This window comes from Schistocerca serialis, chromosome 6 (assembly GCF_023864345.2).
Source record: "Schistocerca serialis cubense isolate TAMUIC-IGC-003099 chromosome 6, iqSchSeri2.2, whole genome shotgun sequence".
NCBI classification, from domain to species: Eukaryota; Metazoa; Arthropoda; class Insecta; order Orthoptera; family Acrididae; genus Schistocerca; species Schistocerca serialis.
This window is the reverse complement of record NC_064643.1, coordinates 565,409,441-565,419,135: the sequence shown is the minus strand read 5'-3', so window position 1 is coordinate 565,419,135 and position 9,695 is coordinate 565,409,441. Positions and strand designations below refer to the sequence as shown.

Here is a 9,695-nt window from a genome sequence, read left to right as displayed (position 1 = left end):
ATGTTTTCGAGAAACACCACTGATAAAATATGAAGAACTGGCATTTGTGTCTGATTGTATAACAGTTCTACTGCCTCCAATATACATTTCGTGCAAGGACCGCGATGGAAAACTGTGACATACTGGGGCTCGTACATAGGCGTACAGACAGTCGTTTTTCCTTGGCTCCATTATCGAGTGTAATAGTGACTAGTAGTGGTACTGAATATTTCGTCCATAAAGAACTACATAGTGAGGACTGCGACTCTTGATAAACAAAACAGTTGATAAATAAAGTAGCTTTCGTGCCAGTCATTTATTTTGCCATTATGCGTTTCGAGGATTCACACCATTATCTTCAGGTGTCGAATCGTTCAGTCACATAGCTGGCGTTAATGAAAAGCGTCTGTGCTCTTCACTGACACTATGTAACTGTACAATTCTGCACATTAAGATGACGGTGTCAACCACCGAAACGCGTAGTGGCAAAATGAGGCAGAAAACTGTTTTCATTATCCAGTAGCAGTGGTACGAGTTACCATCCGCAATGCACCGTATGGCGGCTTGGGAAGTATGTATGTAAATATAGAGAGCTGGACAAAGATATGGAAACACCGTCAGAAATGCATTCTTGAACATAAATGCAAATTCTAGCCAAGCCTGCCAATGGCCTTGCCGCAGTGGTATCACCGGTTCCCGTTAGATCACCGAAGTTGAGCGCTGTCGGGCTGGGCTAGCACTTGGATGGGTGACCATCTGGTCTTCCGAACGCTGTTGGCAAGCAGCGTGCACTCAGCCCTGGTGAGGCAAACTGAGGAGCTACTTGACAGAAGTAGCGTCTCCGGTCTCGTAAACTGACGGACGGCCGGGAGAGTGGTGTGCTGACCACATACCCCTCCACATCGGCATCCAGTGACGCCTGTGGGCTGAGGATGACTCGGCTGCCGGTCAGTACCGTTGGGCTTTCCAAGGCCTGTTCGGACGGAGAGCCAGCCTGCTGGTGTTGACCACGGATGACATCCGTACAGTGTCCTCAGTACGTTGCAAGTGTCGGTCTGGTAAGAACAATGTTCTGTTTAGTTGTGACTGCACTGTGTCGGAGCTAAGCGAATCCGATCGAAGGCAAATTGTTAGTGCTCGTGTGATTGGTCCTTCTGAAATCAACATAGATGAATTGTTTGCTGATTCTAGAGGCACCGAATCGAAGATTAATGCCTCGCAGGGAAATCGGAGAAACAACGTCCATTACGTCACAACGCGAGCGAAAGTGTATGTTGAGTGATCATGCCACACGGTCAATGGAGAGAATTGTGACGAAAAACAGCTGAAAAAGTCACTGCAGAATCGCACTCGCGAACCCAGTCAGTGGCAGAACAACACGAAGGAGCTCTATAAGGATGGAACTGCAGAGCGAGCTGGAATTCCAGAACCACTGATCAGCAATGCAATTGGGCGTTAAAGGATAATCTAATGCTGAAATCACAAAATCTTAACAGTGCAGCAATGGAAGATACTTATTTGATCGGACGGGTCTTGTTTCATATTATTTCCAGCTTTTGACCGAGTCTACGTCTCAAGAGTGAAACATGGTGGGGTTTCGGTGAGTTTGGCACCCACATCATGGTACTGCATTGGCTCAATGGTCGCGCTACTGCAAGGGCTATGTAGCGAGTTTGTCTGATCAGGTACATCCCATGATACAATGTTTGTCCTCAGTAGTTACGTTGTGAACCAAGACTACATTTCCCCTGTTCACACAGCTCGCATCGTCCAGAGCAGGAGGATAAATTGTTGCATCTCCTCTGGCCACAATAATCACCAGATCACAGTTTTTTTTTTTTTTTTACTTGTGGCCTACTTTGGAGAGAACGGTACGTTGTCTCTGTCCATCTCTGTCATTGTTACTTTAACTTGCCAAGATTTTGCAGAAGAAATGGTACAAAATTCCTTTGAAAACCATAAAGTACGTGTGTTTAACTACTACGGGACGATTGAAAGTTGTTTTGAATGCCTACGGATTTGCTACACAGTATTAGGTACTATACAGTATTAGGTATGGTAATGTTTTCTGATTGTGATGTTTCCTTATATATGTCCATCCACTGTAGAAGTAAATGTATAATGACATTTATTCAGAATCGAAGCTTTACTGATTTCCAGGACTCTAGAAGGCATGAAGTCAAAAACTGCGTGTATACCAAATTATGCAATAAACCGTAAGAAACTATCAAAGTTGGAACATTAGTTTTCTTCAGTTATGACTAGTTTATAATTCCAATCCCAAAGAAAGCAGTTTAATAAGTCACGGCTGCAAAACACTAACGCGAATCCTTTACGGAAGAATGGAAAAACAGGTAGAAGCCGACCTTGAGGCAGATCAGTTTGATTTCCGGAAAAATGTGGGAACACTGCGAGGCAATATTGACCCTACGACATCTCGCAGACGAGAGGTAAAGCAAAGACAAACCTACGTTTATAGCATTTGTAGACGTAGAGAAAGTTTTTGACAGTCTTGACTGGAAAACTCTTTCAAATTGTAAAGGTGGCAGAGTTAAAATACAGGGATCGAAACGCCATTTACAATTTGTTCAGAAACTAGATGTCAGTTATAAGAATCGAGGGGCACGAAAAAGAAACAGTGGTTGAGAAGAGAGTGAGACAGGGTTGTAGCCTATCCACGACGTTATTCAATCTGTGTATTGAGCAAGCAGAAAAGGAAACAAAAGAAAAAATTGGGGTAGGAATTAAAGACCAGGGAAAAAAAAGAAAAGCTTTGAGGTTTGCCGATGACATTGTAATTCTGTCAGAGACAGCAAAGCACTTGGAAGAGCAGCTGAACAGAATGGACAGTGTCTTGAAAGGAGGATATCAGATGAACATCAACAAAAGCAAAACGAGGACAATGGAATGTAGTCTAATTAAATCAGGTGATGTTGAGGGAATTAGAATAGGAAATGAGACACTTAAAGTTTGCTATTTGGGAAGCAAAATAACTGATGATGGTCGAAGTAGAGAGGATATAAATTGTAGACTGGAAATGGCAAGGAGAGCGTTTCTGAAGAAGAGAAATATGTTAACATCGAGTATAAATTTAAGTGTCAGGAAGTCGTTTCTGAAAGTATTTTTAGGGAGTGAAACATGAACGACAAACATTTTAGACAAGAAGAGAATAGAAGCATTTGAAATGTGGTGCCACAGAAGATTAGATGGGTAGATCATGTTATAAATGAGGAGTTACTGAATAGAATTGGGGAGAAGAGAAATTTGTGGTACAATCTGACAAGAAGAAGGGGTCGGTTGGTAGGAGACATTCTGAGGCATCAAGGTATAACCAATTTAGTACTGGATGGAAGCGTGGATGGTAAAAATCGTAGAGGGAGACCAAAAGATGAATACAGTAAACAGATTCAGAAGGATGTAGGTTGCAGTAGTTACTTTGAGATGAAGAGGCTTGCACATGATAGAATAGCATGGAGAGCTGCATCAAACCAGTCTCAGGAGTGAAGACCACAACACAACAAGCTTTAAGCTCATTATCAAATCATCCACTAAGGCATGTAATGCCATCCATTACGACAATGACATAACTTCATTTTAGTTAAACATATCAGTCTAAAGTAGTATAGATCTGAACTTCATTCACTACTTTATAATAATGTGCTTAACTAGATTCTAAAGTCATGTGTGCTTTCGTAATGGATGGTACTGCATAGCTTAGTGGATGTTTTGACAATGAGATTAGGGGTAGAAACCTTCGACGGGATTTTTTTGTTGTTTATTGGATAATTTGCCAAAACATAATCATTGGCAACATGGCAATTCCGACATTTAGACTGGTAGCCAAAGAAGGTATAGCTCTTGAAAGGAGAAACGTCGCTGTGAAACAGATAACAGCAATGATCAACTCTTTGTCTCCATTGGGTGTGCTGAGAGACTTTGAGAGACTTTGGGGTTAACTCCGAGGAAAGGTGACCAGGAACTTAACGCATCGACATATCGTGCACCCTTTGTGTCTACTTACTGTGGATGAGGATTGCTTCCCTGATAAGGTTTTTCAAATGGCTCTGAGCACTATGGGACTCAACTGCTGAGGTCATTAGTCCCCTAGAACTTAGAACTAGTTAAACCTAACTAACCTAAGGACATCACAAACATCCATGTCCGAGGCAGGATTCGAACCCGCGACCGTAGCGGTCTTGCGGTTCCAGACTGCAGCGCCTTTAACCGCACGGCCACTTCGGCCGGCAAGGTTTTTCATCTGGCTGGTTTAACGTGCCGTCGACATCGAGGTCATTCGTGATGGAGCACACTCTCTCAATTCTTCAAGTGCAGGGACTCAAATAGGTAACCCGCCAGGTTAGCCGAGAGTGCTAATGCGCTGCTTCCTGGACTCGGGTAGGCGCGCCGGCCCCGGGTCGAATCCGCCTGCCGGATTAACGACGGGGGCCGGTGTGACAGCCAGCCTGGATGTGGTTTTTAGGCAGTTTTCCACATCCCTCTAGGTGAATAGCGGAGTGGTCTCCACGTTCCGCCTCAGTTACACGACTCACAGACATTTGAAACACATCCGCACTTTTCCATGATTTACAGTAGACGCAGACGGGTGGGGTACGCTGATTCCGTCCCGCCAAATGCGGGACAAAACCGCAAGCGATAGCGATAGATAGGGACTCAAGTAGGTCGTGAGATTTCGAAGGAACCATCCCCACATTTGCCTGGAGCGATTTAGGAAGACCACAAAAAACGTAAATGAGACTGGGCGGACGTAGATTCGAATTGTCGTCTTCCCGACTGTACTAACCTCGTTCGGCGCTACCCACGAGACGGACAGCACCGCACAAGCTCACGTTAACGGGCTCGCCTACGGAATCCTGTAAGAAGCAAGTAAAATGTTACTGCAGCCCAGAGGCTATCGACGTAGAACCAAATCGGTTGACGAGCAGCGCGGATGAGTCGGGAGTGAGTGGTGTGGACGCTCGGGTATCGACCGAGGGGAAAGCCAGCGAGGGCGGAGGGACCTGTGGCGTGGCAGCGTGGGCAGACCACCTCCCCACTGTTGCGGCAGTCAGTAATCGCGTGACGAGCCGCGACCTACCTGCGGCTGGCCCTGCCCGGCCCAGCCCAAGCCGGAGCGGCGCGGCGCGGCGCTGCGCCCACAGTTTGGGTTCGATCGCGGCGCCCTCGCCACCGCCATGAACCGGTGCGGCTGCGCGCCGCTCGTGCTCGCCAGGGACCTGCACGAGCACGGCGGCGGCTCGGGCAGCACGCCGCTCGCCTCGCTAGACTACTGCCGGCCCGACACAGGTCAGCAGCGCCACGCTCCCACCGCCAGCATCAGCTCGCAGCTTCACGAGAACTCACGGTGCGGGCTAAAAAGCCCATGCAGGTCTCGTTTAGGACGAGACCACACTGCAATTGGACTTTCTAATTTTTTTTATTTATGATGCGTGTAGTTTGAACCTCAAATACCAATTTCTCTAAGCAGTTCGATACAGCTAAAAAAAAAAAAATCGGGAGAAAATCGACTTTGAGGTTTTCTGAGCGTCCTCAATACCGTAAAGAGAGATCAATTTTTTGACAAGCAATCCGGCACTGTGGTTTAATGATCGCGTGTCCTATAAGAGGCGTGGGTTCGATTCCCAGATGATGGAAATTTTTAAACTGAGGTGCACGTTCCACAAGTATTTCTGTGAAGCACAGGATACCTAAAGATAAAAAAGTTAATTAGTAATGTTTTTTACTTAAAACAAATTTTGTTAACAATCTTATATAAAAGATCCAAAGAAGAGCGGCGCGTTTCGTCACAGGGTTATTTGGTAAACTTGATAGCGTTACGGAGATGTCTAGCAAACTCAAGTGGCAGACTCTGCGAGAGAGGCGCTCTGCATCGCGGTGTAGCTTGCTGTTCAGGTTTCCAGAGGGTGCGTTTCTGAATGAGGTAGCGAATATATTGCTTCCTCCTACTTATACTTCCCGAGGAGATCACGAATGTAAAATTAGAGAGACTAGAGCGCGCACGGAGGCTTTCCAGCAGTCGTTCATCCCGCGAACCATACGCGACTGGAACAGGAAAGGGAGGTAATGACAGTGGCACGTAAAGTGCCCTCCGCCACACACCGTTGGTTGGCGTGCGGAGTATAAATGTAGGTGTAGATCAGTAATTAAGGCTTTACATTTGAAATAGAATCTATATTTTCGTGTACAAAATGCAATTAGAAATAATAAGACCAGTATTTTTGATAAAAATGACAGGTGGATAAGTACTAATTAGCATTTACTTGCTGAACGTTATTTTTAGATGATGAAGGTGTTCGAACTGAGCGGAAGACAAACGAAAAACAGTAACGACAAAAACGACACTCCTGCGGTTCCCACTATGGAGCACAACTCATTTCTTTGTTGCTTTTTTTTAATCTTTCAGTTTTTTAAACTCCGTGGAAATGCTCGCGGAACAGGGAGCTTTCTCTAAAAACTTTTCATCACCTCGGAATCGGACTTAGTTCTCCCCATCAGTGCAAGCGAACCTTCTGCCACGCTGCCAGTCGAAAATCATACTTAAGGCTATTAAAGACATTCGGAAGATTTCAAAGTCGATTTTCTCGAGAATTTCTCAAAGTTACAACGAACTGATCTTGAGGATTGGTACTTCAGTTCTAAACTTCACGTACAATAAATAAAGATCCGTTTCCCGTTTGGACTTCTCGTTGGACGATTGTAAAATTTTCAGACATGATCGAACAATTCTTTCCGATATCAGACGACATATTGTCACGCGAGATGACGAAAATGTACATTTTTTAAAAAAATACATTTATTTTAACAGCCTCTACTGCATATTGTCACAAATGACTATTGGTTTCGATCATTTAATAACCGCCGGCCGCAGTGGCCGTGCGGTTAAAGGCGCTGCAGTCTGGAACCGCAAGACCGCTACGGTCGCAGGTTCGAATCCTGCCTCGGGCATGGATGTTTGTGATGTCCTTAGGTTAGTTAGGTTTAACTAGTTCTAAGTTCTAGGGGACTAATGACCTCAGCAGTTGAGTCCCATAGTGCTCAGAGCCATTTGAACCATTTAATAACCATCTTCACATCTGATTAATTACGATTTGCGGAAAGTCAAGCATTTTTGTAAAACTCATAAGCTGTGAAACAGAAGGAATGACATTATAACAGACTTACAACAGGTTTCTGGAGTATCCAACAGTTAACTGTGTGTATAATTATTGATTGCTTAGTTCTGCATCTCTTGCAGTAGCCGTGTTTGCACAAAAAGTTATTCAATATAAGGTTCACCTGGTACGCAAACAAACACGTTTCAGCACTTTTGTTATATCGTCTGTGCGTATTCTTTATTCAGTTCTTAATTTTTACATTGTTGGGTTATGTAGGACCCTCTGCACATTATTGGATATTGGCAGTTTACCATAGTCGGCTCTTGAAAACGCCTTCTTTTTAACATTCTCATCTGTTTTTGAAATACACACACAAACACCACTCATATTTTGGGGAACTTCACTCTTAAATGATATGTTCCCATTCACTGTTCATCAACAACTGTCTATGGGAAACTACCAGATCCAATAATGTAAGGAAGGTCCTGTAAAACCCAATAACGTAAAAATTTAGAACTGAATAAATAATACTGACGATGGCACAAAGGTGCTGAAACATATTTCGGTTTACATGGAAAACACAACAGGTGGGCCTTATATCAAGCGGTTAGTATTAAGTCGTTAGAGATCACTGAATTTTTTAATACGTGTGATGATATACAGTTAAGGCTGAATACTTTTACAAAAACTGACATTTCACAACTCGTGATAAATCGGATCTGAAGATGATAAGGTGATCGAAATTAGTAATAATTAATGACAGTTTGCCACTGACACCGTTAAAATAAATAGTGTTGCAATTTTTTTGGTTTTCACATACATTGTAAAACAAAGAGTTTTCCATAACTGCACGTAATTTTACTTCGTTGTACAATAGTATGGCACGATACCGGTGGTTGTCGGCTCCCAACGTGTGGATGTGTGTTGCTGAATTGATCTAGATATGATTGGCTTGCCAAATATATCTGATGATGATGGAAACTGTGTTCACAAATCGACAACATACATTGTATGAAAAATCAGCTAGTTAAAGTGCAGCCTTAGGAAGTCTGTAACTTTTCACAAAATAATTTCTGTTTATCTCTAAAATTAATCTCTAAATATGACGCATTTCAGTTACTCCATACTTACTTCATAAGGAAATGAGTTTGTCAGCTATATTTGTGTAAGAAAGCAACTATTCTTGGAAGAAACTTTTTTTTCTTTTCTATGATTTGACGACGCACTGACAGAAGTGCGTCATGAAAGGATTTTAATTAAAAATTTAAAATAATTATTCCGTTAAGATGAAACACTTAAGAACTGTCTCCGCTATGTGTGTCAAAACCACTGCGTATCCCTTGCATATTTTGACCGTGTATCGTAATTGAAAGAAGGCGTCTGCGGTCGTAATTTTCTGTACAAATCTACTGGATGTGTGTATGCGTTGCGACGAAACCATTACTTTTTACAAACAACTGTCTGAATCAATGGTCGGCAGTCTTTGACTACTAGAAGGTGGCATTGTCAAACATCTTAATATTGTAAAAGCACTGAATTATGAATAATTTAAAATTCAAGTTCTTTGTTTCTCTTGTTGCACTGATAAAAATTAGCTTAATACGAAACATATACTGTAATTAAATGAACGAAAGATATGTAGATGGCTCTAGAGAATATTTTTTCAATGGGGAAAAAACGAAAACAATATGCAATAGATTTTATAACTATGGAGGTGAGAGAATTTGCATAAAAAATCAGTATTATTGCATTTCAAGGAAAAAACGAAAACAACGGAAAGGGAATAAGGAAAAATTTATTAATATTCGGCAGTTCGCTTTGCAATTGCATAATTTTGGAATTAGCTTTCCAATCTGGCATTCACTACATCTACATCTACATTTATACTCCGCAAGCCACCCAACGATGTGTGGCGGAAGGCACTTTACGTGCCACTGTCATTACCTCCCTTTTCTGTTCCAGTCGCGTATGGTTCGCGGGAAGAACAACTGTCTGAAAGCCTCCGTGCGCGCTCGAATCTTTCTAATTTTACATTCGTGATCTCCTCGGGAGGTATAAGTAGGGGGACGCAATATATTCGATACCTCATCCAGAAACGCACCCTCTCGAAACCTGGCGAGCAAGCTACACCGCAATGCAGAGCGCCTCTCTTGCGGAGTCTGCCACTTGAGTTTGCTAAACATCTCCGTTACGCTATCAAGGTTACCAAATAACCCTGTGACGAACCGCGCCGCTCCTCTTTGGATCTTCTCTATCTCCTCCGTCAAACCGATCTGGTACGGATCCCACACTGATGAGCAATACTCAAGTATAGGTCGAACGAGTGTTTTGTAAGCCACCTCCTTTGTTGATGGACTACATTTTCTAAGCACTCTCCCAATGAATCTCAACCTGGTACCCGCCTTACCAACAATTAATTTTATATGATCATTCCACTTCAAATCGTTCCGCACGCATACTCCCAGATATTTTACAGAAGTAACTGCTACCAGTGTTTGTTCCGCTATCATATAATCATACAATAAAGGATCCTTCTTTCTACGCATTCGCAATACATTACATTTGTCTATGTTAAGGGTCAGTTGCCACTCCCTGCACCAAGTG

The 9,695-nt window shown here is 43.1% G+C and overlaps 1 pseudogene; it reads left to right on the top strand.

The window, feature by feature from the left end:
- The first annotated feature begins 641 nt into the window (after window positions 1-641).
- LOC126485789 (5S ribosomal RNA) lies at window positions 642-759 on the top strand (annotated as a pseudogene).
- Window positions 760-9,695: the final 8,936 nt, after the last annotated feature.